The sequence below is a fragment of the Lepus europaeus genome, chromosome 16 (assembly GCF_033115175.1).
Source record: "Lepus europaeus isolate LE1 chromosome 16, mLepTim1.pri, whole genome shotgun sequence".
NCBI lineage: Eukaryota > Metazoa > Chordata > Mammalia > Lagomorpha > Leporidae > Lepus > Lepus europaeus.
The window spans coordinates 75391361-75402971 of record NC_084842.1 but is presented as its reverse complement, the minus strand read 5'-3'; positions in this window follow the sequence as shown (position 1 = coordinate 75402971).

Below are 11611 nucleotides of genomic sequence, written 5' to 3'. Positions count from 1 at the left end.
TTAGAAGTGCTGATTCTACCACATTCACTGCCTGGTTGTCTTGCAGGAGGTGTGTGTGACCTCCTGACAGGGTGACTGACTCAAGAGCTCTTTCAATTCTTCCTTTTCAAATTCTGCTGATCACTAAGTCAGAAGGGTAAACATGTTCAAGTTGTCATTGTTTTGAAAGTCCTTTAAGAGTCTGGGATTCTTAGGCAAGGCTACTATTTCCATCAGTACTTTTCCATATAATTGTGTGTGGTATTATTTGCAGCCAACTTTGGAAAAATAGCACTTATCATCACAACAGCTTTACCTCCTTACATTGCACCTGTCTCCACACTATAAATAATTATTTATAATTTGGATTTATAGAGAATTTTCACAGTAACCAGATCTCTGGGTGCACATGTGCCTACTGTTTCTGCATCTTAGCATTGAAGTATCAAATCTCATTTATAACGAAAAGCTCATCCTCACTTTACATCTCAACAAAGTCAACAAAAATGAAACTCCTTTGTTATTAACTGGATAGATGACTCTCCCCATTTTGGTTTCCCCAAAAATAATCACCCTTGTTAAAACCCTATTTCCAGTGTCCCTTACTTTCACACTATCTCCAGATTCAACAGATGTACTTAATACTTCTGTTTATTCCATTCAGAATCTAATTTCATCACTTAGCTTCTATGGCATAATTGAGACAAGCTGGATGAATTGTCCCCTAACCAGTTGATCAGGAAAGCAGTTCAAACTGATCTCAAAATAGTTTTGATTTTAGAGTCTTTTAGAAAGGGAGATAATTAGCCGAAACATGATAAGAATGTGCTAACCCAATTTGTAAAGAAAGCAACTGTGTCACAACTGATAAAAGGTATCAAATCATGATTCTACCATTTGAAAAAGATAGGAGCTCCTAGAGGACAGGGCTGAAGCCTTGTGACTCTTGATGTACCCAAAACCTGGCATTGTGCTTGGTGCATCAGTAGGTGCCCAATAAACATTTGTTGAGTATAATTTAGACCCTTCTGGGGAGGAAAAATATTTGAACTTCAGGGTAAAGAACCTAACTACTAGATTTTCCAAATCCATTCTGTTTTGTATGTTAATAGTTCTGTCATAGAAAATGTACAATCAAGATCTGAAGAAGCAGATTAGGGTTATAAATAGGTATGGGCTTGTATACCACATGGGAAATAAAACTAAATTATATCTAAGCGACTTTTCAAATTGAAAATGTATCACCCTTTGAAAACACATCTGTTCTGTATTCCTTAAGGCCTTTCCTGGTGATGGATAAAGACCAGTTTGATATATGCCATGATTTCAACAGTCAATAACAACAGGCTAGCTTTCCTCATACACACTTACCTTGTAATAAAATGCCTTAGTTCCAAAATGTGACTCATTCTACTGCTGGGAATTACCATGATCTGAGAATATCATGACAAAGGGCAATGAGCACAGGGAAACTTCTCATTGGGGAGCGAGGAAAGCACCTAGACAAGCCAGAAATGAATGCTTGCAGGTTTTTAAGACATTCATGATGGGAAACTAAACTCTGGCAAATTCTAAGCTAGTTACCAGGAAAGGGAACTAAACAGAGGACACAGTACATACACAGCAGTGGAATAATGATAAGCGTTATAGTTCAGTAGCAACAGGGCTATTAGTAGGCCTTTCTGAAATGTTATGGCAGATAATGGCATCATATCCTTCCTCAAGGAGTGAAGTTGGTTGTAGCAATCAAATGAAGAAGAATTTCAGTAAGGAGAACTACATACAGGCCAGGTAGAGTTTTAACAATTGTGCTGAGCACATTCTGAACACATAGGGTAGTTCTTGATGTTCATGAACACACTCCAGGCAAGACTAACTTCTCCCCAGTGACCCAGTGACCCCTAAACACCAGGTATAGAGTTGACCACCTCTTTATATTTCCCATTTGGTAGTGGAGGGTAATCACTGAAAATCCTACCAGGCCTCTGGGTTCAGAATGAATCCCAATGGAGGTTAAAAAGCACCTGCAATTGGAGGGCATCTCAGTTATTATAGCCCATGACTCCCATGGGTGACAGCTTCCTTGTACACCAGATGTGGCCCTGTTAGGCATGATCTGTGCCAGGAAACAAGGAACACTGAAACAGACAAGCTGCTCTAGTGGGTGCCAGAGTCCATTCTTTCTCTGGAATTGGAATTAAAGCTTAGAACTGAAACAACATAACCAGATAATACTCAAAAGACAGAATCCAGGGTTCCAGTGTATGGTATAAAAATATTTCTTGGATCAGTTCTAATAATTCCAGAACTCCCTATAACATTAGATATAGCAAAATCATTAACTCCTTGCAGCTCTCCTATTTGTCAGTTTCCATGGTACTTTGCTCCCTTTAATTTCCTTTGATTCTATAAATCTTCATGGACTCCTTCTCATCTTTCCAGCTTGTGAAGATGTTAGCGTTACCCCACGAAGTATCCTTAAGGATCCTATTGATCTCTTTCTCTCTCTCTCTCTCTCTTTTTTTTTTTTTTTTTTGACAGGCAGAGTGGACAGTGAGAGAGAGAGAGAGACAGAGAGAAAGGTCTTCCTTTGCCGTTGGTTCACCCTCCAATGCCCGCCGCTGCCAGTGCACCGTACTAATCCGAAGGCAGGAGCCAGGTGCTTCTCCTGGTCTCCCATGGGGTGCAGGGACCGAGCCCTTAGGCCATCCTCCACTGCACTCCTGGGCCACAGCAGAGAGCTGGCCTGGAAGAGGGGCAACCGGGACAGGATTGGTGCCCCGACTGGGACTAGAACCTGATGTGCCGGCACCGCAGGCTGAGGATTAGCCTATTGAGCCTCTGCGTCGGCCCCTATTGATCTCATTCATGCCTTCTCCTCCCATCACCAAATTCTGATTGGATGACACCTATGTCTTTATCTTCAGTGACAATCTTAACTCTTTAAAATTGTATAATTGCTTTTACCTTCTGCATCTAACAATCTCATAGATACTAAAACGCAACAAGATCAAGACTACTGTTTACATCCAAGATTTCCTTCTATTGGAGGACCACATTCCCCATGAAAAATCATACAAAAACTATGGGAGGATTTTTGACTTTTCCTTTCCTCTGAGAGCCCATCATGTCTAACCCATCAAATCCTGCACATCTTACCTCCTCGTTACTGAGTGGGTGTCATCTTCCTCATCACTGGATTCCCCAAATCAAATGCTCATTATCTTTCTCTTAGATTTTCTTGGCCTTGCTCCTACTCTTCGTGCCCGAGCCCTCTCCTCAAATGCAATATCCAAATCACAGCCAAAATGTTCTTTTTTATAGTATTATTTTTAAAAAGATTTTATTTATTTGAAAGGCAGAGGTAGAGAGAGAAAGGTATTTCATCTGCTGGTTCACTCCCCAGATGGGTGTAATGGCCCGGAGTTCCAGAGGCCCAAGGACTTGGGCCCTGCACCCCATGGGAGCAGAGAGCAGGATGGGAAGTGGAGCAGCTTGGACTCGAACCGGTGCCCATATGGTATACTGGCACTGCAGCCAGGGCCTTTAATCTGCTGCACCACAGCACTGGCCCTGCCAAGGTGTTCTCTTAAAGATGCAGATATAGCACTAAGCCCGAAACAGAATAGCAATGATTATAACATTAATATCATTACATCATTTAAAGATAACTTTAAAAATCATAACCATTCACTGGGGAAATGTAGATGAAGGACACAATGAGAAATTACTTTACACCTATTAAGAAAGGTGATGCAAAAAAAAAAAAAAAAGGGAAAATACCGAGAGTTTGCGAGAATGTGGCAAAATTGGAACATTTGTGGATTGCTGATAGAATGTAAAGTTGTGCAGCTGTTGAGGAAAATTGTCTAGTGGTTCTCCAAAAAGTTAAAGAAGATTTACCACATGATCCAGGAATTGCACTTTTAGGTGTATATCTAAAAGAATTAGAAGTAGAGAGCCAAATAGATATTTGTACACCAATGTTCATGGCAGTATTATTCACAATATATAGCCAATTTATGGGGAAAAAAACTAATTTGCCTTGATGCATGAATGGATAAATGGGATATCATATAATATATGTAAAATGGAATATTATTTTTTTTTGAAAGGCAGAGTGGACAGTGAGAGAGAGACAGAGAGAAAGGTCTTCCTTTTCCATTGGTTCACCCCACAATGGCCGCCGCGCTGATCCGAAGCCAGGAGCCAGGTGCTTCTCCTGGTCTCCCATGCGGGTGCAGGGCCCAAGCACTTGGGCCATCCTCCACTGCACTCCCGGGCCACAGCAGAGACCTGGACTGGAAGAGGAGTGACCAGACAGAATCTGGCGCCCCGACTAGAACCCGGTGTGCCGGCGCCACAGGCGGAGGATTAGCCTATTGAGCCATGACACCAGCCAAAATATGGAATATTATTAAACCATAAAAATGAGGGACACTTTGATAAATGTGGATGAACCTTGAAAATATGCTACAGGCCAGTGCTATGGCATAGTAGGCTAACTTCCATTTGCAGCATCAGCATTCCATGTGGGAGGTGGTTTGTGTCCTGGCTGCTCCTCTTTCAAACCAGCTCTTTGCTATGGCCTGGGAAAGCAGTGGGGGATGGTCCAAGTGCTTGGACCTCTGCACCCACATGGGAGACCCAGAAGCTCCTGGCTCCTGGCTTTGGATCAGCTCAGCTCCGGCTGTTGCATCCATTTGCGGAGTGAACCAGTGGATGAAGACCTTTCTCTCTCTTTCTCCCTTTCTCTATCTGTAACTCTTCCTCAAATAAATAAATAAATAAATAAGATCTTTATAAAAACATTATGCTGGGACTGGTGCTGTGGCCAGCAGGCAAAGCTGCCACCTGTAGTGCTGACATCCCATATGGGCACCAGTTCGAGTCCCAGCTGCTTCACTTCTGATCCAGCTCTCTGCTATGGCCTGGGAAAGCAGTAGATGGCCCAAGTCCTTGTGCCTCTGCACCTTGTGGGAGACCTGGAGGGAGCTCCAGCCTCTTGGCTTCGGATTGGCCCAGCTCCAGCCATTGCATCCATTTGTGGAGTAAACCAGCAGATAGAAGACTGACTGCCTTTCTCTCTTTCTCTTTCTCTCTTGTTCTCTCTCTCTCCTCCCCTGCCTCCGTCCCTCCCTCTCTCTTTTTGCTTCTGCCTCTCTGTAATTCTGCCTTTCAAATAAATAAATAAATAAATCTTTAAAAAGAAAGATTTACTTTAAAAACATTATGCTAAGTGAAATAAGCCAGACTTAAAAAGAAATGTATAATTCTAAGTATCTGAGACATCTAAAATAGGCAAATTCATAGGAACAAAAGCAGAATCATGGTTTGCAGGAGCTGTAAGGTGGGGAAATGGGAGGGGCCATTGTTTAGACTTTTAGATTGAGATGATAAAATTATTCCAGAGATGGCTAATAGGTTGCATAGCATTGTGAATGTACTTAATAGCACAAAACTGTACCCTAAAAATTGCTAAAATGGTAAAATTTATGCTTTCCATACATTACCAGAATAAAAAAATTCAAATGACCTGCCACTTCCTACTTCACACTTTGGGCTACAGAAGCTTCATCATCAGCTGTGGAACTTTCATTTGCACCAAATACTCTGTCCCCACCGATCTGGCACTCAACAACCTCTCCAGGTATCCTTCTAGGCTCCTTCATGAACTGCACGAGGGGTTCAGCTTCAATGAGCAATAGTGCTCCACATATATGCTTTATCCTAAGTACACTGGATTCTAATCATCTGGTTTGACTGTCTCATAAGATCCCTCTGTAAGAAGAAGAACTGAGCCTTGCAAATTCTGTATTTTTGAGCAATGACATCTGCCCTGCAGAAAGTTTTCAGCAAATGCTGAGGGAATGAGCTCATGAGAAGCAGCTTTTAAAATATATAAAATATTAAAAATGGAAGGAATCTTAAAGCTTACTTAAATTGTTAAGAAATAGGCTGTTTTGAGATAGTAGACAAAATGGTGCCTTCCAGAGCTCTAATTTCCATTTTAAATTTAATAGTAGTCATTCTTTTCTTTCAGCCATTGATTATATGATTTAATAAACTCATGGAAGAATTATATCCAAATCCCAAAATTCATCATGGGAATGTTTTCAAAACCTCCATATGACTAATAATACCTTCACAGAATTTGTTCTACCCAGAGACTGGTTGTCTGAATGTCTTAATAAATTCATTTTTATATTTAGCAATATTTTCCATTAAATTGAAGGGGTTACATGTTGTTTATGCATATATTCTGGTATATTACAATAAATATTAAAATAAAACCCATTTATGTACCACCTGAAGTTGTCACTTTGTACTATGTGGAATGTAAATCACGCTTTGAGAAATTAATCTGAATTGAATGACTGACTATTTTCTGAATTATTCTCTAGGGTCCTGAATGTATAACTTTCTTTTTTTAAAGATTTATTTATTTATTTGGAAGGCAGAGTTACAGAGAGGCAGAGGCAGAGAGAGAGAAGTCTTCCATCTGCTGGTTCACTTCTCCAATGGCTACAACGGTTGGAGCCAGGCGGATCCAAAGCCAGGAGCCAGGAACTTCTTCCAGGTCTCCCAGACAGGGGCAGATGCCCAACAACTTGGGCCATCCTCTATTGCTTTCTCAGGCCATAGCAGAGAGCTGGATCAGAAGTGGAGTAGCCAGGACTTGAACCAGCACCCTATGGGATGTTCGCACTGCAGACAACAGCTTTATCCACTATGCCACCACACCGGCCCCTAATGTATAACTCTGACTGCTCAACAAGTCTATAGGCCCCTTGGAAATGAGAACTCCTTTCATTTTGTTATAATGTTATGTTATTCAGCTCCTTGATTGTTAAGCCCTTAGCATATACTTAACAAGTATTTAGTGATGAAATACACCCGTTTCCTCTGAGATGGGACATATTATCTTTATAAAATCAAAGGTATTGCATAAGGTCATGATTTCAGAAGGGAGGTGTCCATGAGGAGGTCCCTTAGGTATGTCAAAGTATAAGAAGGTAGTTGACTGAGGGTCATAGCTGTTGCACCCTTGCATGTTGGCACTAGGATCACTACACCCACAAACTCTTTTAGCTAACAACTGAGCACATAGAGAATATGAAGAAAAGCTTTTCTCTAGATAACATGGAACACTTCTCACAGCCAACTTTGGTTTCAGAACTCCCTGAAAGATTGCTGAACCTACCTACAATGGAGAGCAGTCTACATCCCTCCCACCCACTTCCTTTCTCTCTGTCCTTCACTTTGGATCACACTGGTTTCATAGTTCCATGCTCTTGCATTTTCCTCCCCTTTTTCCTGTTACAGGCATTCCTCTTAACAAAACTCTTGCACATTTAATGTTGTCTTGGGATCTTCTTAGAAGACCTGGACTAACATAGGAGGTGTTAGTGAGGACTATATAAGAGTTATTAATATTTCAAACAGAATTTGTTTATGAGAGTTTAGGGTACAGTTAAGTCTGAATTCAGATAGTACTTTGTTCAATTTCTTAATTACTATCTGTAATTTACTACAATTGCACTAATAAAATACCACAGAATGGTTTGCTTAAATGACAGAAATTTATTTCCTCACTCTTTTGGAAGCTGAAAGTTCAACATCACAGTTCTGACAAGGTTAGTTTCTTCTCTGGCCTTGTTTTTGGCTTGTAGATGGCTGTCTTTGCTCTATGTCTGCACATGGGCTTCCCTGTATAAAGGTCTATATCTTAATTTTTTCTTCATACAGGGATTCCAGTAATATTAAATTAGTGTCCACCTTAATTACCTCATTTTAGCTTAATTCTATAAAGATTCTGTCTCCAAATACAGTCACATTCTAAAAGATGTGCAGTTAGAATTTCAACATAGGACTTTTGGGGGAACACAACTCAGCCTATAACAAGATTCCAACAACTTTGAGTCAGTTTTCTGAGAGTTAGTCTACAATAGAGGAAATCTATTACATTATTCTATTGAAATTAAATTCAATAACAAATGCAATGCCATTGGTACATGCAAGGCAATCACTGAAGGTTATTTTTATTACAATCTGCCCAGTTTGCTAGAATCATTGCTGATTATTTTATTAAATATTAATTCGTGTGTGGGCTGTATCACTAGAGGTATGTTTCACAGTCTATGAAGTAGAATTCTATGATAAAATTAAAAATAGGAAAAATGTGAACCAAGGCAGGTTGTATACTTTCATGTTTTTTATATGACAATTCTATAATTTTGAGTTTGGCATGTCAACGTACTAGAAATTAGTAGCTAAGCAGCAAATTTGCCTTAAGGATATCTATTGCTTTCCTTGGATTGCTTTAAAAATCAGAATAGAAATGGCTTTGTAAAGGGCATGTCTCTGCAGTTTTCGACAGATGCCCTTGTATTCCTAGCACATGGTCACATAGTACTCATATGGCCCTTAAAGACTTTTGAGTTGGCAAACACACTAATTCAGGTGTGCTACTTCTACTTCATTGCCTAGTTTCAAAAGAATATATTTTCTATCACTTTGTCTAAATTAACTGCGGAAGGCTCAAGTATCTCAAGATTTTTGTCCTCAAAAGATATAAAACATTTTAATATCCTTTAGTTCTTCCTTTAATTATCTGAGACTGCCTGCTATGCTATCAATACACACTGATTAAAGCAACAGAGTGCTGTGCCAGGCATATTTATTGACTCACATGCTCAACTTGAAACACAGACTGTTTGGAATGATATTCCTTCTGTCTTAGATGGATAAGCATCCTCTGCAGCCACCGTTTATCAAATTGTTCCTTTTAAAAATGTTTAATTTGAAAGAGAGGGAGAGAGAAACTAACTCTCATTCTGGTTCACTCCACAAATGGCCAAAATAGTCCCATTCTCAACTCCAACAGAAATGTCCCCATAAAAGAATTTTTACTGCACTGTAATAGAATAACATTGTTTATTCATTTAAGATTCCACATGCACTATGTTATTCAGAACACTAGTTTAGATAGCTCCTGAACTGCAATTCCTAAAATTCAAATGAAGTACTTTTTGCCTTTTTAGTTTCTGAGTTTTGATAGCTGATATCAACCACTTCATTTGATGCCATAAAAAAGATCTGTTAGTCCAAAAACATATTATATTGGAGGCTTTGCAGTAAATGCTTACTTTCAAGATAAATTATATGACTTGTATACAACTGTATCACTGTATATCAATGTATACATTGTATCATATATAATGTGGTCCTTACACTGATTGGAGGGTCCGTTAGCATGCAATGAAAATCCATGGAATTCAATAAATGGAGAAAGAAAATTTGGGTTTTTTTTTTTTTTTGGCTTTATACCATAACTAGCACATACACAGTAATGTAAAAAATAAAACTCAGAAGGTATTCTTAATCCTTACTCAAGTTGCCACTTGAGGTCAAGTATTTACTTTTGCCTTAAAAAAAAATCACAAGCTAGTAGACCTAAATGGTCTCTAATATCATTTAGTATGTCTTAACTGTTACTCTGTAATTACATTATGCCATAATTACTACCTTAAATGTGAACATGAAAACGAATGCTTCAGGAAGGACAAACTAAAAAATAATTACTAAGACATTAACTAGTAGCTATGGTAAATAAGTTCAAAAATATAAAGGAAATCATGCTCATAGACATAAAGAAACCTATGATGATAATGCCTGATCAAAAATAGAATATAAATAAAGGTATGGATTTTTTTGAAAAGAGATAATTATATGGAAATGTTAGAGTTGAAAAGTATAATAACCAAAAAGTATAGGAGACTCAAATCTAGAATATATAAAAATCTCTAAAACTTAATAATCAAAATATTTTAAAATGGATAAAGAATCGGAATAGATAGCTTTTTAAAAAAGATATAAATGGCAACAGATACATGAAAAGATGCTCAGCATTTTTAAGCCAATAGGGAAATGCAAGTGAAAATCACAATGCAATAGCCCTTTATAGATACTAAAATGGTGCTACAACTTAAAAAAATAAGCAAATTCTGATAAGGATATAAAGAAGCTGGAATCCTTATGCACTGTTAGGAGAATGCAAACTTATTTGGGAATGAGTCAAGAAATTTCCCATTAGACATAGTCACCTTATGATTTAACAAGCAAGTGATTTTATATCATTTCTGTTGCATGATTTAATTCACTCACTTTACTGATTAAAAATAATTTAATGTGATTTGAATTCTGTAAATTAATATTTTTCTCTTCCAACATCAACTAGTACAATGAGTCTGAATATCACTTTGTATTAGCCTTCCCTCTTACCAAGCACCATCTTCTCTTCACAGATTCTCTAGTTCAAAGAAATTCATGTTTACAAGGCTGACATTAGAATCAGGTATGAGTCTGAAGTTCTATTTAAGCATCAGTGAAACACTGAATTATATTTAGGATTATGTTTTGTCAAGTCACTTTATTCTTGGAAATTTAGCAAGTCTTGATTAGTATTTATAGTTATTCTCTGACAACTAAAATCTCCGATTAAGACTGCCAGATAGTAGAGTTTACAGGAGGATATTTAAGGTTACATTTTGGTGTGCATATATTTCCAAAGAAACCTCTGTTATTAATATTTTTAAAGTTATTACTAAAAACTCAACAATTAATTGCTGTCTGTACCAAATGGCTGAATTGGCTAAATAAAAGTTTTCTTCAAAATTTCAACTCTACTTTCTGATATATAATTCAGTGCTATACTTTGGAGTTTGTGAACTATGATTCTATTGTCATTAAATAAGCAATAATTCTAGCTCAAATCTTAGAAAATATAATCTTGGATAAAGTAAATATGATATTTTTATATCATGTGATATGATAGTGGTTAGTCATCATAGAAATTATTCCTTCCATGTTTTTACACAGTCTTTAAGAGGAAAAATAGAAGTGATAACTTTATTATACATGAAATATTTGAGCTTATTAATGAGGGTAAGAGTTAAGATCAAATAGAATCTGAGAGAAGACATGCTAGGGAGGCCAAAAGAGCTGTCACTTTGGGTTAAGAATATGAGTAATTTCCTAGGGAAAGAAAAGTATGAGAGTTCACTACATTAAAGTCACTTACTTACTATCATTGCATGGCTAGTGATTTTCACATGTTGTAATTTGTTAGGTAAAGGTTTTCTGAAATCCTATAAAGCTTAGGCAAAGGTTGGAGAAGAAAGCAGGTAGATCCACCTCACGTGTCTGCTTAGTGGTGAGAGCTTAGTAGGTAAATGGCACTGAGTAGCTGGAGTACTTAGAAGTCTTGTCCTAGGACTGGCCAGTTGCCAATACTGAGTCAAGTTCTGTTCTTAAATCTGAATGTGCAGCAAGAGATTTAGAGTTGGAGAAAGTACTGCCAAAGCCAAGGAAATACCATCATAGGGCACAAATTGAGAACAACAGGGAGTGAGGAAGCTAAGAATGCACACTCACTGATCTTTCTCTTTCCTTCAGTCATGTATTGAGTTTCTACACTATGCCAGGCCTGGAATAGGAGGTAGAGATATGGCTGTAAGCTAAACTGACAAAAATCTTTGAAACCATGGGATGCATATTCTAAGAGAAAGAGACACATGTTAGTCTGATATTGTTGAAAATAAAGACAAATTTAAAGCATGAGGCCCTTAAT